Below are 15,521 nucleotides of genomic sequence, written 5' to 3'. Positions count from 1 at the left end.
AAGTAATCGCATTTTTATGACCTGACAGCATAAACAGGAAAAAAAAAAAAAAAAGAAATATGAAAAAAAAAGATTGTATCAGGCTCACACCCTCTGAAGAAACCTCTCCCATTTCTACTCTATTCAGAGTGTTCAAAGTGCTTCAGACCTGAAGCATAATGTAAATGTTCAACTTAATTCTTTGCATAATGGAGGTAATATTAATCAGTATATTCCATGGTTTCAGGTAAAGCAGATGCTTCCTTCACTCCCAAATTAGAAACATACCAAGGAAAATCTAATAGAAGCTTCTTATGATCCTCAAGAGAAGGCCCCCACTACGGTATAACTCAAGAAACATTGTTACTGTTAGTGGCCCCATGAAAAATAGGATTGCCATTGCCCATGACAGAACACAGCCCTTGTATTGGCTATGCCTAGAGTGAATGTGCAAGGTCCTAGTCCTGGCCAGCTGTTATCAATTTACCCTGGGAACTGGCTGTGTGAGCTTGCTATGAAGGTTCTCTTGATAATGTGCAGCTTAAGTGTGGGGCTTTGAGAATACGACACAGATCAAAAGCAGAGGCTCCAGAAGCATAAAGAGCTCAGTGACAGTCAAGTGTGGGTCATTGAAAAAGCTCAGTGTAAAGAGATGGGAAAAGATAGCTTTTACTTTAAGGAAAGGTGCATCAGTTACATAAGGGAAAAGGAAAATTAAATGAAAAAAAAAATACAAGTGAAGGAACAGGATAAGGCAACTACTGGGAATGGTAAAGCAGCCCCCATCTCACCCCACCAAACATAGTGCCAAAGGCTGGGATTAGCCAAGCAAATTAGCTGTCTAATGAAAAGACAAGATCCCAAATTGAGGCATGAGGTCAAAGAGTTCACACATACTGCTCCTCTGCATTGTCTCCTTGAAGGACTTTTCAGCCTGATCACGTCAATGATTAAGACCATCAAGGACCATTGCAATCAGGAATGTGTGGCACCAGCTGTGAACATTGGATGTTCAAAGATAATGTAAGATTAACCTCTAAATGATTTATGACTTAAAATACAAAAATGTTCAAACTACATTTTGGTAGTGTTTGTTGTTAGTTAATGTAGTCTTGTAAAGTTATGTTTGGAAGTCTGAAAATGGTTTGATTTGTCACTTCTTAATATTCCCTTCATAACAATCTCTGACTTGCACAGGTACACACTCAATTGAAACAGTTATACCTATAACTGATCATGTTTGCAATCATCTTCTCTTTTATACATTTTGGGTCAACACCTAAGTGGTAGGTTTGGATACTATTTTACATTCAGGATCTTTCTACCTGTAATAAATGAGTAGTCAGGTATTATCTGATTTCTGTTATCATCCTGTTAATGTACCGTTCTACAGCACATTTCAATTGGAGACCACAGCAGATAATATCAAACTTGGTATTGTCATAAACCAGGACTATGTCAAGGCAAAGTTATGATATATTGTCTTCACTGCTAGACAATTGCTAGTACACTTCAACTTGGTTAAAATAATCTCAGACCAAGACAAGACTAGACATGTCCTAATGTTGTTTTCAGTAGATTGATGAAAACTTTGAGGTCCTGCATGAGTAATAGTAAAACTCAAATTAACCAAGATGTTACAGTTCAGTCATTTGTTGTTTTTTTTTTTTTCTTTTTTTTACTTCCTAGATTGCATTTGATTATTTTGTAGCAGCTCTACATTCAAGAATATGCACAGAGATATATCTGTGATATACAAAGGAAGGAGGTATCCACCTGGTGTTTAAATGCCCATGGGTACCTAATCTTGTAAAATCTTTTTAGAAGACAATTTTTACACCAATTTTTGTATTTTAAAAATTATGAAAGGAATGTTTGTCTTTACATGTAGAAATCACTATGAATACAGGAATTTAAAATGAACATGTTGATCATCTTATTGTGGTAAAATGTATGACAGAATGAGACGAAAAGCTGCTTGAAGTTAATACACCTTTAGGTTTATTTTTTCCCATATTGGCATTTTTCCAAGCCTTTTTCCTTTTCCTTATTGTCAAGTGTCTTTTTGTTAATTTTTTTTCTCTATATTAACATGATGTGAATTTTTCTTTATGAAAAAAGTCAATGTTGGTTCCATTATATCTATTTATATATATAAATGCATGTGTTGCATTTATGTAAACCTTCTAAACATGTTGTCAATTGTTTCTGTGCAATACTCTCAATCATTAAATTTTTTAATTATGCAATGTGGGTACTTTAATCTTAGCTCATCAATGTTTCCTTCTACCTTAATAGCTTTTGTTTGGAAGTCTGGATTATACTCTCTGTAACAAGGGGTGGGACTCCAGATTGCACAAATATATATTTAATGATGGGATACAGCTCCAAATTTTAGACCACTAAATTTAGGTTTTTATAATCTGGAGCTGAATTCTATTTCAGCTATTTTGGGTTAGTATGCTGAGGATCAAAATATTATAGTGCATAATTTCTGAGGCTGTGTTTAGCTTCTAAGACTTGATTTCTTATTGAGAAAGGGAGCAGGAAGAAACGGCATTCTCTGCAGAGTAAAATCATCAGATTCTTAAGACATGATTGCCATTCATTGATCAGTGAGCCAGTTGTCAGTGTGTCAGAGGGCTAGAGCTAATAGCAGAAACCAATTAATTGAGGTCTGCATGGATTAATTTACTTGTTTTACTTTGGTATTTTGAGTTAGATTCAATGACAGCACAAATAAATTCACCTGGCATTTCTGTCTTCTCCCTTGTGATATCTATGGTGTCTACATTAGGAGAATATTCACAGATACAGGAGACACAGCCTGGTGAGGAATTTCTTGTGTAAAGTCTGTGCTGATCCATACAGATGTCTGTCTATGCTCCTTTCAGACAATATAGCAAGTGGACTGATTTTCACCACAAATTCAGGCAGCCTTCTGTCAAGCATAAAGTGGCACAATCCCAGTCACATTCATTAAATGGACCAGACTAGGAAAATGAATTATCCTCTTGGCTGGACCTTTTACCTTGAAAGTAGGAGATCAGTTTTTGTGATTCTATTTCAGCCCAAGCCATTTTTCACTTCAACTATTTCATCTGGTCTGAAGATATTCTTGGTGGAGTCCTTTTCCTCCAGTTTTGCCACTGAGTAACAAGATAACTGGCTGCTGCTGAGATTCATGGAATGGCAAGAACAGAAGTGGAACAAGTGAAAACTAGCATGACTGCTATCTGGTACCTCCATCAGCTAGAAGACAGACTAAGGCTCTTTTCCCTGGTTTATCCCAGTTTTCTTCTTCTTCTATATTTTTATTTTTTTTTTAAAAGCAGACATAAACTCAGCTCTGGGCAGTACTCTGTGGATACATGAGCTCTTTTGCAAATCTTCACATGATTCCTTACAGATAATTATATCATGATTGGTTTTATTCGCAAAAATATTGAGAATTTTAATGTTAGCATGATATTAATATTTATTTAATAATATAATAAACATTAGTTTATTTATTAATAACTTCAGTTGTATTTATAGAACATTTTATTGAATGTACTAATAATTGTTGTTTCTGTCATTATTTTGGATCAAATTTCACCCACACCTTTTCCACTACATAATTCACTAAATCTATTTTCTCCCCCTCCTTATATTTTTTCACTGAATCTATTAATTTGTTGCCATTGTGAAAAGATAAAAAGACCAGGAAAGGGGAGAAGTCCACTACTGTAATGACCATCTTAAAAGGACCTCTCTGAAGAAAATAAGCGAGCTCAGGCAAATAGAATAATTTTCATGTCATTGGTTATTTACACAGTATGTAGAAGTGAGAAAAATACAAAAGTTTTTGTAAACTCAGGGTCTCCATGACTGAAAATTATTGGAATTTGAATATTCTTTACTGCAGATGGGGGACACAAAACATGACACACTCTAGTTGAGCCATGTGTGTTGATAAATACTTTGTTTAAAAAAATCTTCTTATGAGCCCTATGAAATGAGAACACAAGACTAAAGTTCCACAGAATGGAAAATATGGACTCATTATTCATAAATTAAAACTAAAATGAAACTCTTTCTCAGAAAGCTATAAAGACAGTAATTTTTTAAAAAATTTACTCTTAGGTCATCATTCATAAAATAGTCCTTCTTCTATTTTTAAATTATTGGTGGAAACATACTACTGTCATCACTTTCATGACTCATTCTATTATTAAAATATTATGAATGTGATGCTGTTATTTTTATAAATACTCTTAAAAGAATATTTTAATTATAGATAATAGCAAGACAAAATAGTTTGTGGATATTTCACTTTAAATAAATTATTAAGACTTAATTTCTTTTTAGACTGTGAGACTGATTCAAATTTTAGCATTTCAAAATTTGCCACAGGAAGATGACTCTGAATTGCAAATCAACTCTAATGCTATTCCTCTTATTTTCTTATCAGAAAATTAATATATCCAGAAGCTTTTCATGACATTTCACAACGATTATATAAATTAGCAAATTAAGTTTCCAATAGCAAGTAATTTTTTTGTAAAGTGAGTCTGTGTCTTGTTCCTTCTCTTTAGATTTCACATTGTCTCCAAATTCTACAGAACATTTAACTTTGAGATTCTATGTTTTTAAGGTTCTGAGATTTTAAACAGAAGTATAACAAAACCACCAAACCTCACATAAAATTCCCCAAGGTTGAGTAGCAGTTGATGTTAAACTTGTAGTATTGCATATTTTTATTTAACCATGTTCAAAGTTAGCATCATTCTTCCCTGGCAGGAAATTATCGAAAGCACACAAAAAACATACTTTGATTTCTCTCCTGATTTTTCTTCTGCATTCAGATCCCAGATTCATCCACAACGGTCGCTAGAGGAGAGTGTGATGGATTTGCACCTGTAATTCTTGGCCAGATGTCAAGTGGCAGCTTGCACATTTCTAATAGCTGTGGAAAGCTTTAGACTACTTACCAAAACTTATGGAGGTTTTAACACCTAACCTCTTGGAAGTCTATCCCAAGAATATGCAAACTACAGTGTTTCTCAGGCTTATAACTAGGTCAAACAAGGACAAATTTTCACAAGAATTTTAAAAAAATACAATAGATTTGCTGCCAGATTTCAAGTCCCTATCCAATAGCTTGGTGCTATAACAGCATTGCAAAGAATGGATTGCCAGAATTCCTACTAGCATTAAAAAAATCCAAAACACAAAACCCACAGAGTTTCTCCTTAGGTCCATTAACTAGCTGAAGTATTTTTGTTGGAAGATAAAAATACCCCTAGCATCATAAGAATTTCAGCTTGAGGTAACTTAATTTAATTTGTTAAGGTCTGATTAAATGACTTTATAAGTACCTGAAATCTAGTCCTAAAATTAAAGTTTCAGGGGACATTGAAAATAATGGTTAATTGACCTGCTTGTAACAGAATAGAAAGACAAGCCTGAGCAGCATGTTTCCTTCAAGTCATGAACCTTTGAATTGGTAAACTCTGTATAAATTCCACAATAATCTCAGCATGGAGTCAAAAACAGATATGCTTATGTCAAATAAGTCAGTGTGATAATTTCTTGACTAAAATTACTAGTATTTGTCCTGAAAGATAAAATAGCAGAAAAACCTTTGGGTGAACAAAATTCAAACTATCAGCAAAAATTTCAATACTGAAAATAAATTTGCAGCTGTCCTTCCAGTAAAATCGATATATTTCATGAATTCATTCCAACTACTTTGTTTATCCTCAGTTTTAGGTTGAATTTTGGATGTATACACTACCTTTTGATACTACAGTGATAATTTATTGATGACACAAATGAGAAAGGATTTTTGTTGGCTTGAAGAATTAATTTTTAATTGTGGATCAGATCAAGACATGTTTCATCACTGAATCAGTGATGGTTCCTGAGACATGGCTCTGTACCAATTTTACTGGTAAATATTTCCTACATATGGTGATTCCAATAAATGGGTCTCAAGCTCAAAGGCACTGTTTAACAGCATGACAGTTTTCATCTCTTTGAGTTGAAATGCAGCTTTATTTCTATTATAATTTTCATTAATATTTTAAAGGGTACCCTTTCTCTTTTATACGCAATGTTTTCATTGCAGGATGAATTTTAAAATATGATGAGATTAACAGGTTATGGCTTATTCCAGTTTAGATTTGTGCATTAAAACTTTAGCAAAAATGAAATGAACCTAAAACTGGCAGGTTGGAAGAATAGATTGGAATTTTAAAAGGTCTTGGTAAACTAGGATTAAAAATCATTTCCATATCCATCTATTGAAACAATAAATGGCTACTCTTTTTTCAAAGACACTGATATGAAGAGGAGTTATTTTGTGTCACTGAAATAAAGGTTTTAAAATAGCTTTATTTATATTTTATTGGTCAAATTGCATAACTCTCTAAGTGATGTTCATTTTTCTGGAACAAGTAGATAGGGATCAAAATCTAACTAATTCAGACTAGGGTTTCAAACCAGCAGAGAACAATTTTGGGTTATTAAGATATAGCAATTATAACAGCACTTGTTTAGAGGAAGAATGAGGGAAAAGCAATTATGTATATAACAATGATCTTTTTTTTTTTTTTTTCCCTGATACACAGAGATAAAGACATTCCCTGATCATTGAATTTAGGGCATTTTTGTTTGCTAAAATTGTTCCCAGGTCTTTAATTTCTCTAACAAGATAGTATTTGCTGGCTGCAGTCATCTTGGTTTTAGGTTTAGTGTAATTGTTTTACTTTTGGGAATCTGTGTGTGTGTGTGTTGTCCCATTCTATCTATAGCTCTATTTTGTTTCTTTCCATAAATGTTTGTATTTGGTTATAGCTGAGCCATAATCAATCACTGGTGTGGCAGACTGTTGTAAATATTAGTTGATTTCAGGATTCCTGTGGAGTTAATCAATGATGTTTGATTTAACATGAGTCACCTGCTTTGCACACTCTGTTCTTGGCAGTCTTCTGGCCATCATTCTTTGTAAACAGGATCCTACATTTCACTAAGAGGTAAAAAGGGTATATATGATTCTTTTTTTGTTGTATTTGTTTACTTATTTCAAGAAAAAACCAATATTTATAAGAGAAAAAAAAGCGAAAAAGAACATCCAGCCCTTGAGATGCTCTTGAAATAAGAAATTCTGCAAGAGATTCAACAGAGTCCTCTAGTATTTACACACACACACACACAAAAGAGGAAAAAAAAAAAGTGAGGCAATCATTCACATCGAAGCCATTAAAAAAAAAAAAAAAAAGACAAAACTACGCATTTTACTTTGTTTTTCCCTGCCATTTCCCTCTAGTTTCTTGAGAAGAAACTAGACCTGAGTTGAATGGATCAACATTTCTGCATCCTGGGTACGCATCTGCACTCGACGGCATTAAGGTGTGATAAACCTTATCCATTTGTGTTCAATATTTCAATTCACAGAGATTGATGTCAGTGACATCCAGCAAAGTTAATGGAATTTGCCAGTCTGACTGAGAAAAGAGGCAGATTCTGACAGCGCTTATGGATTTCTTTTAATCGCAGCATTGAAGATAAAGAGATTGAAAGCTAGTTTACAGGTTTCTCTTTCAATCAGATCGATGTGAAGGAGATGTTACTTGAAGGGCTCAGCTAATCTCTAAGGGTAGCATCAGTGCCAAGGACAAAACTATCACAAGGGTTATTATGCTTAGTAATTACCCAAGAGTTTAGCTTTATCATATGGCTTATAATGGTGGGTAGAACTCCAAAAGTTTGGCTTCTGAAGTCAAACATATGGCCATAAAAATGGGCAACTGTTATTGAAGTGCATATCCAAGCACAAGAACAGGGTTTCTCTAAGTTTGCCCTATTTGGAATTAACAAACTCTGTTTGTTATATAACTTTAATTTTCCAGCATAGATACCTGCTGCTGGGACACATTTCCCAGTTCTACATCAGTCTGAAACAACTTTTCATGACCTTAATATTCTTCAGTTCTCAAGGAAAACATTCTGCAGCTCTTCAGAAACTTTGGTTGTAGTTTACATCAGCCTATAATTTTCAGCAATCACAATCTAGATTAAGAAAATTGTAATGAGAACTTCCAAAGTTTTAGTAACTATATTACAGAATCAAGAAGAATTTGAGTCATTTAATACAGCATATTTGTGTTTCATTCTGCTTATTACTGGCTCAAAAACCTCATCAGCTTTTAATTTTTAGTAAATCATTGACATCTTTAAAAAAGAGGAAGATGTGGAGACATCTGGACATAGACCTTTTAATGAGAACTCTTTGTATCAATGAAGGGAAAAGAATGTCTAATAATTTTCATCAGGAGACAGATTTCTAGAAGAAATAAATACAGGACTTTACAAGGGTAAGCAATTGTGACAGCTGTCAGGGAGCAACTACTGAGGTAGGAAAAGATGAGGAAAGCAGAAAAAAGAAACAATAAATCAATGTATATTGATTTTTATCAGACCAGACTCCCAAGAGTTGTTCTCCTGATTACTTTGACTGTATATGAATTCCTAGGCAGATGAATTGAGAAAACTGAGAAACTGAAAATCCTCATTTTTGCTTTGTGGAGCAAAAACAATATGCTGCATAGTAACTTCGTATCACAAATATAGTCCTGTGAGATTCCTCATGACTTCAACTTGCAATATTTTTCATGTTCATTTTAAGTTCTGCATTCTGGTGGTAGGAAATACTGCTCATCACCTTTTGGCCTTAATAGTTTTGTATAGTTTAGTATCTTTTGGCTTAATAGTTAAAATTATTGCACAAGGTCTGCAAAAATTAGGCTGCAAATTAAATTAAAATGTTAAATGTTAGTATGTTAAAAATAAATCCTAGTGATCTATAGTTTGATATCAATGCGAATTGCAGGTACTTAGCACCTTTGGAATTCATCCCTAAGGTCTGATTTTAAGATGAGAGATGAGAGAAAGAAAATATTAGGAAAAAGCTTACATTAATAAAGGCAGGTCAGAATGATCCAGATACTTTTAATGGAAGGTTAAAAGTGTAGAAAGTTATGTGTCTAGGTGACCTGGTCTTTTGACAATATTGACAGAAGCATGAGTCATAGCAGATGATGGTGTTTTGTTACAACACAACTGTGTGCCTTCGTATCCTGTAAAAGTTTGATATAGAAAATAAAGACAATGGCTGAAAGACTGTGTGCCTAGATTTAAAAAAAGAAAAAAATAATGTAGTGAGTTGGTTATTGACACATTATGATGGCATCTGGAGGCAAATCGTGTCTGTAACCTTTTGAACACTGGTGACATGTGATCTGTAAAGCAGAAAAATAAACTGAGGCACATTAAGTAGTTTCATAAGTGACTGCAGTCATCAGGTCACAGAACATATAAGACTGGAAAACAATGGCAGGATATAGAATGTGTTTGTATTGTACAAGTATATTTGTTTTTCAGATAAAATTCACACTGTGGAAAATATTTTGTTTTATTTCTTCTTTTCTTTATGTGGAATTATTGCTGAAAACTACAAATATAGACCAACAAGTCCTAATCTGAGAAACATAACAATGTGGCCTGCAACATGCAAAGTCACAAAGACACTTTTGAGTAGTCCAACTGTACTAGTTTTAACACTTTTAATAAAATGAAGTAAGACTGAATTGGATATTTTGCCCATTTTGCAAAAAATGCCATTTTGCCATTGCCCTATTTTGCAAAAAATGGAGGGTTCAGAAATTCTAAGCTAACAAAAAAAAATCTTTTTCAAGCATTTACAAACTCCATATAAAAATAGAGTACTATGTGTAAATGGTACTACCCACTGAAGTGCATTAAAATACTCAATTTTTTGCTATGCTTATCTTGTTCCTAATAAGCAGCCAAGTATTGTAATCTCTGAAGAGAAAAGAAAGCACAAAATACTTACCATTAAATACTTTTCAATCTACCTGGAAATATCTAGCTAAATAAAACTCACTTGAAAACTGGAATATGTTTCACAAATCAAGAAATCAGAATGGCAAAAGTGTGACAAAATGCAATTAAGAAGAAATAAAAACCCATAGAATGAACATGGAATGTGGAAATTAGTTAGAAAAAATACTACTGAATAGCTAAACTTTTGCCAAGCATAACTGGATATTAAAAAATTAAAGGTGGTCAAAAATGTTATTGAAATTGAAGAAGGATAAATTTATTTAATACTAACTCTATAGTTCAGCGCTGAGAAATTTCAGTCTGTAAATGCCATTAAAATGCATTTCAGGTAGGCATAAATTTTGGTTTTATCCCAGCCAGCAACAAAGTACCATTCTCTTGCACATGTGCTCCTCTTTCCCCTCCCTCCCCGCTGCCCCTGTGGTGAGATAGGCAGGAGAGACAAAAAAAAAGTAAAACACATGGGTTGAAATAAGAACATTTTAATAATTTAAATATGATTTCCTGTGGTATAGGAGAGCCTTTGGTTGGCTGTGCTAAGTCCTGGCTTTTATGCACCTGCTTACTGACAGAGCATGGGAACCTGAAAAGTTTGTGTCTTAGATAAAGTACTACTTAGCAACAAACACAAGACTGTGTTATCAACATTCTCATGTTAAATCTGAAACACAGTACTGTACCAGTTACTAGGAAAAAAAAAAATAATTCCATCCTAGCCAAACCCCAGACAATGTATCTGATAAAATATTATGTTGCACCTTGGAACATAGAAACAGTGTAAGTAACATACATTCATCAAACTTACTAGAAATTACCAAATAATGAAAATCTACTAGGAAAAACATACATTTTCTAATCTAAATAAAAATATCTGTTGAAGCAAATGATACTACAAATTCTTGTAGCAAGGAATTTAAAAGATATTAATTATTTTGTGGTATAAAATCTCTTTTAGCATTATGCCTAAACTGGCTTCTATTTTCTATGCCTAGAACACAATGGCTTAATCAAAAAGTGATATAAATTATTCCCAAACCACCACAGAGGTTTATGAATAGAAGGTCTAGAATACTATTTTCATAAAAACAAAGATCACTTGAGCTTAGACATTGTTTAATAATTTTTGTAACTGCAATCATTTGAGTAACATGCACTCATGTGTATAGAGTGAGATTTGCAAATCTATGACAAAGGATATATCCTTGATATATCCTATACATGGATATATCAAACAATACAGGGCAAAATGTTCTGTAAAATTCTGATTGAAGTTAGACATTCAGTTTCACATGGTTATTGCATCATGTGGGCTTTTTGCCTTAGTAGCAGGCTGAAACTGATATTAAGCCAACGACTGGCAGATTGTGAAAAATTATGAGTATTGAAAAAACGTTTAGCAAAATTTTCATTATTTTTTTTTTATTGTGAGTAGTTGTGATTTATTTTTAAATTTATGGCAAGAACTGAACTAACAGCTATCAAGGCAGAATGGAGGTAAGAATAAAGAGGCCTATGTAGTATTCCTGGTCCTGTCTTTTGTTCACAAGGAACTTCACATCTCTAGACCTCATTTTCTGTAAAGTGGGTTTATTGGTATTGCAGCCTTTCTGTAAGCTGCTGTGTGGTCTGCTCTGCCCACAAAAAGTGTTATGTGAGCAGTGTTATTGTATTATTAATGTTAGTACACTGCAGCTATTGTAGTTATGATATTTTTCTTTTTTCTACTAACTAATTGAATGCTTTTCCTCTTCAGTTGTATTTTTAAGGGGCAACTCAATTCTTTTGCCATTACCATAATTATTTATGTCATGCAGATCACCTTACTTCATACCTGTTTTGTAGTGTGTATATATGTGTATACATATATATATATAGGCATATACATTTATCTGTATCCATGTAGAAATTTCTATACACAAATATATTATGAATACCTGCATGAAAGCTGCATGCAATCTTCTTTTAAAGGTATTATGTAGGAGTACTATTTTCTCTGTGCTTATTTTCCATTTTAATGCCCTATTACTATAGTCTTACTCATATTTGGTACAACTTCACCATTAGTCTTGTCAGACACCCACATAACATTTTGAAAATGTTCTACATTTTTATCAAGGATAAAGCCACCTAAGTGACACTTTCAGATATTAGCCAAATGTTGTACTAACACATTATTTCCACTGCTTTCTGGAAGTTCAACTTAAGAAAAAAGCAAATAGGACCATTACTCAAAAATGGTTGATCACTCCTGTGGTTTTTGGGCTTTTTTTCTATTTTGCTGTGACTGGTCTGTTAACTGAATAAACCAAAGTGGTAAGCAAGAATCTGTTGGTTGCTTCATGTGCCTCCAGATTTTTTTCCAAAGCAGTAACAAAGTGCTTTATACCAAACTGCATAAGAAACAACTTTATAATGGTTCATTTCACTTCAGAAAAATGTCAGAGCAGAAGTGAACCTCAGATTAGCTCCATTATAGCATGTTTAGGTAGAGAGAGAACATCAGATCTTTGTTTTGTTTTCCTGCATTTTTGGGGCTTTTTTATTTCATTTTTTTAGCTTTATGTTTTTGCTAGTGAGAAGTGACATAAAGTTTGAGTAATCTGTTGATGCAGTCAAATGATTGGGGTGAGTTTTACTTTTTTCCCAGGAATTTTCACAAGTAGCTGAGTAAATGAAACAATTTTTTTCTCTCTCTCTTAAATGGTGAAATGCAGTCAAAGTTTCTGTTGAATTTGTTTATCAAAAGATAGGAGACCTAAGGTCACAATGAATCAAATTCTACAATGACCTCCTATTGCAAAATTGATTAGGTTGCTAAGTCTCCTGCAACCATTAATTCTCACATTTGCACACAGATGTTTCAAAAGCCACATGGTCATCTGTTCACTTGCTGGGAAATTGATGTAGTGCTAATAAAATTTCAGGCAGAAATATGTCTAGAGATTTATGCAAGTTCTCCCCGAGGAATTTTGATTTTTTCCCTCTATACCCAGGCTAGGCTTCTCTATGGGCTTTCAAGAGATGCAGATTATTTTACTTTATAATTTCACAGCACAAGTATAGAAAAAGTATCACAACACGATCCAGATTCATGGCTTCAAAAATATATTGCTCTTATTTTATGTTTCATCTACTCTCCACTATCTTTCCACTTTGTCTAATTTCTCTAAGGGGTTAAAACTGTGCCTCCCCTGCAAAGAGATGCTTTCTACAGAGGTACAGAGGGCTCACCAGTACAAAGTTCCTTCTTTGGACTCTTACTATCACTCCCTGCATAAGAACACTCCATTTTTTACAATAATTTTTAGAGAGGATTCTTATCCCTGAATGGAAGAGATGAGTGTTTAGATGGATGAGGAAGTGGGTTGAAAGCCTGCATCCAAGGAGCTGTTATGATCAATGTCTCTAGGACCAAAGGAAGATCAATACTGAGTGATGTTCCTCAAGTATCTCTACTGGAACAATAAAATTATGTCCTGTACCTGAATGGGCAATTGCCATTAATAATGCAGGCTGTGAAATAATGGATCAAGAGTAGCCATGCAGAGAAGGATTAGGGTGTGTTGATGGATGAGGAACTGAACATGAGTCGTGGCAATGTGTGCTTGCCACCTAGAAAGCCAGTCATACCCAGGTATTCATAAAAAGTAATGTGGCCAGCAGGTTGAATGAGGTGATTCTCCTTCCTCCACTTTGCTCTCAGGAGACCTCACCTGTATCATCCAGTTTTGAGGCCCCCAGTAATAGAGAGACATGAACCTGTAAGCACAAGTCCAGAAAAGGACTTGTAGTCCTGAACATCTCCTATGAGGAAAGGTTGAGGAGAAGAGAAGGCTCTGGGGATGTCTTAAGGTAGCTTCTTCATACTTAGAAGCCTTTATAAGAAAGATGGTAGAAGAGTTTTTTTGGTTTTTTTTTTTTTTTTTTTTTTTTTTTTTTTCAACCTGGGCATGTAGCAACAGAACTGAAAGAGGTTTAAATAGAAATTTGTTATGACAAGAGTGGTGAGACACTGGAACAGATTACTCAGAGAGGTTGTGGGTATCCCATCACTGGAATTTTTTGAAATCAAGCTGAGTAGGTTTTAAGCAACCTGACCCAGTGTAGGATGTCCTGGCCCATAACTGGGGGTTTGGACTAGATTATTTTTAAAGGTCCTTTCTAATGAAAACCATTCTGTTACTCATCCTAAATTGAAAAATTGCCTTTACCCATTTGACTCTTGTCTCCAGAGTGTCTTTGCATGGTCAGATACATTACATTTTTTGGTTTCTCAGATGTCAGCTGTAGAGTGATGAGGCAAACTAAGTCAGTCTCAAAAACTAAATGAAACAGTGGTGTGTCACATTTATAATAAAAAGGACAAATCATTTTTCTATGTGTGTATATGAATTTATAGATTGTGTGTATGCATATTATATAAGGTGTATGTAGTTATATACTTTCTACACAGATTATATCCTATAGCATGTAAACTACGAATATTCAGCTAGGTTATAAGCTAGTAATTAATCTTGATTTTTCTGCACCTGTGAAGTAGTATGTGCTACAGTAGTAGACAGTCCTGGAAACAGCAGTTTGACAAATTTTCTCAATACCATTATATCCCATTATAAAAATCTTTAATCTTATTACTAACCTAAACACAGGTCTTAGGAATGTGATGCTCAGATCTGAAGCATTCAGCTTTTAATTTATCTACTCCATTGTGAGATTTCTGATCTCAAATCATGCAGATGATCTTAAAAATAATAAACCTACATAACAGTATGCTTTGCATGTATAACTTCAAAGGCATTGGTGGGTTGAAAAGAAGTCTCCTGCATTTTTCTCTTGCTGTGTTACAAAAATTTCCTTCCTCTAGATGAGACTCAAATTAATGTGACTGAAATTATTATTAATATTCTAAAGTAGAGTTACAACATATTATTTATGAAATGACACAAAATTAAGAAAATTAAATGGGTTCAGTTTCAGTTTTGGAGGCCAAGACCAAACTCCACCTACCTAATATTAAGCACATAAGTGTTACTTGTCCAAATATGTGTCAGAGCAGTTTGTGATAGCTTGGTATCTGAGACCATCTGCATGAGGCTAAATTGTGATTTTTGTTCTTCAACACATTGTTTCAAATAATAACAGAAGAGAAAGTTCCTCACTTCAGAATCTGGAATAGATCTAGCAAACTCCTGAAGTCACCATATAGATTGCCTCATCACATGTAATCAAGGGACAAATTTAAGAATGAGACAGGACAGGATTTTGTTGTGGTTTTTTTTGTTTTTTGGTTTTTTTTTTTCTTTTATTGCAGTTAAACTTTTAATATGAATTTCAACGGTATTTAAAATTATCAAAAACCTTAAAATACAGAAAAGGATAAAAATAATTCCACATTGGAACACACTACCAATAATAGATTGCAGTATGTCATTACTGAATTAATTAAAAATGTGAGGTCACCTATTTAATGAACTTTAGAAACCTGCAATCACCTTTCATATCCTAGACTAATTGAAACCAGATATAGTGCTGTGGTGTAAGGTGTTGTAATTCAAAAATATAAAGCAGAATTGTAAATATCTTATTTAAACACTGTACTGACACTAGTGTAGTCAGCAATAATTGCCTGTGGA

Source organism: Onychostruthus taczanowskii, unplaced genomic scaffold (genome assembly GCF_017590055.1).
Source record: "Onychostruthus taczanowskii isolate IOZ18803 unplaced genomic scaffold, ASM1759005v1 scaffold85, whole genome shotgun sequence".
Lineage (NCBI taxonomy): Eukaryota > Metazoa > Chordata > Aves > Passeriformes > Passeridae > Onychostruthus > Onychostruthus taczanowskii.
Note: the sequence above shows the minus strand (reverse complement) of the source record.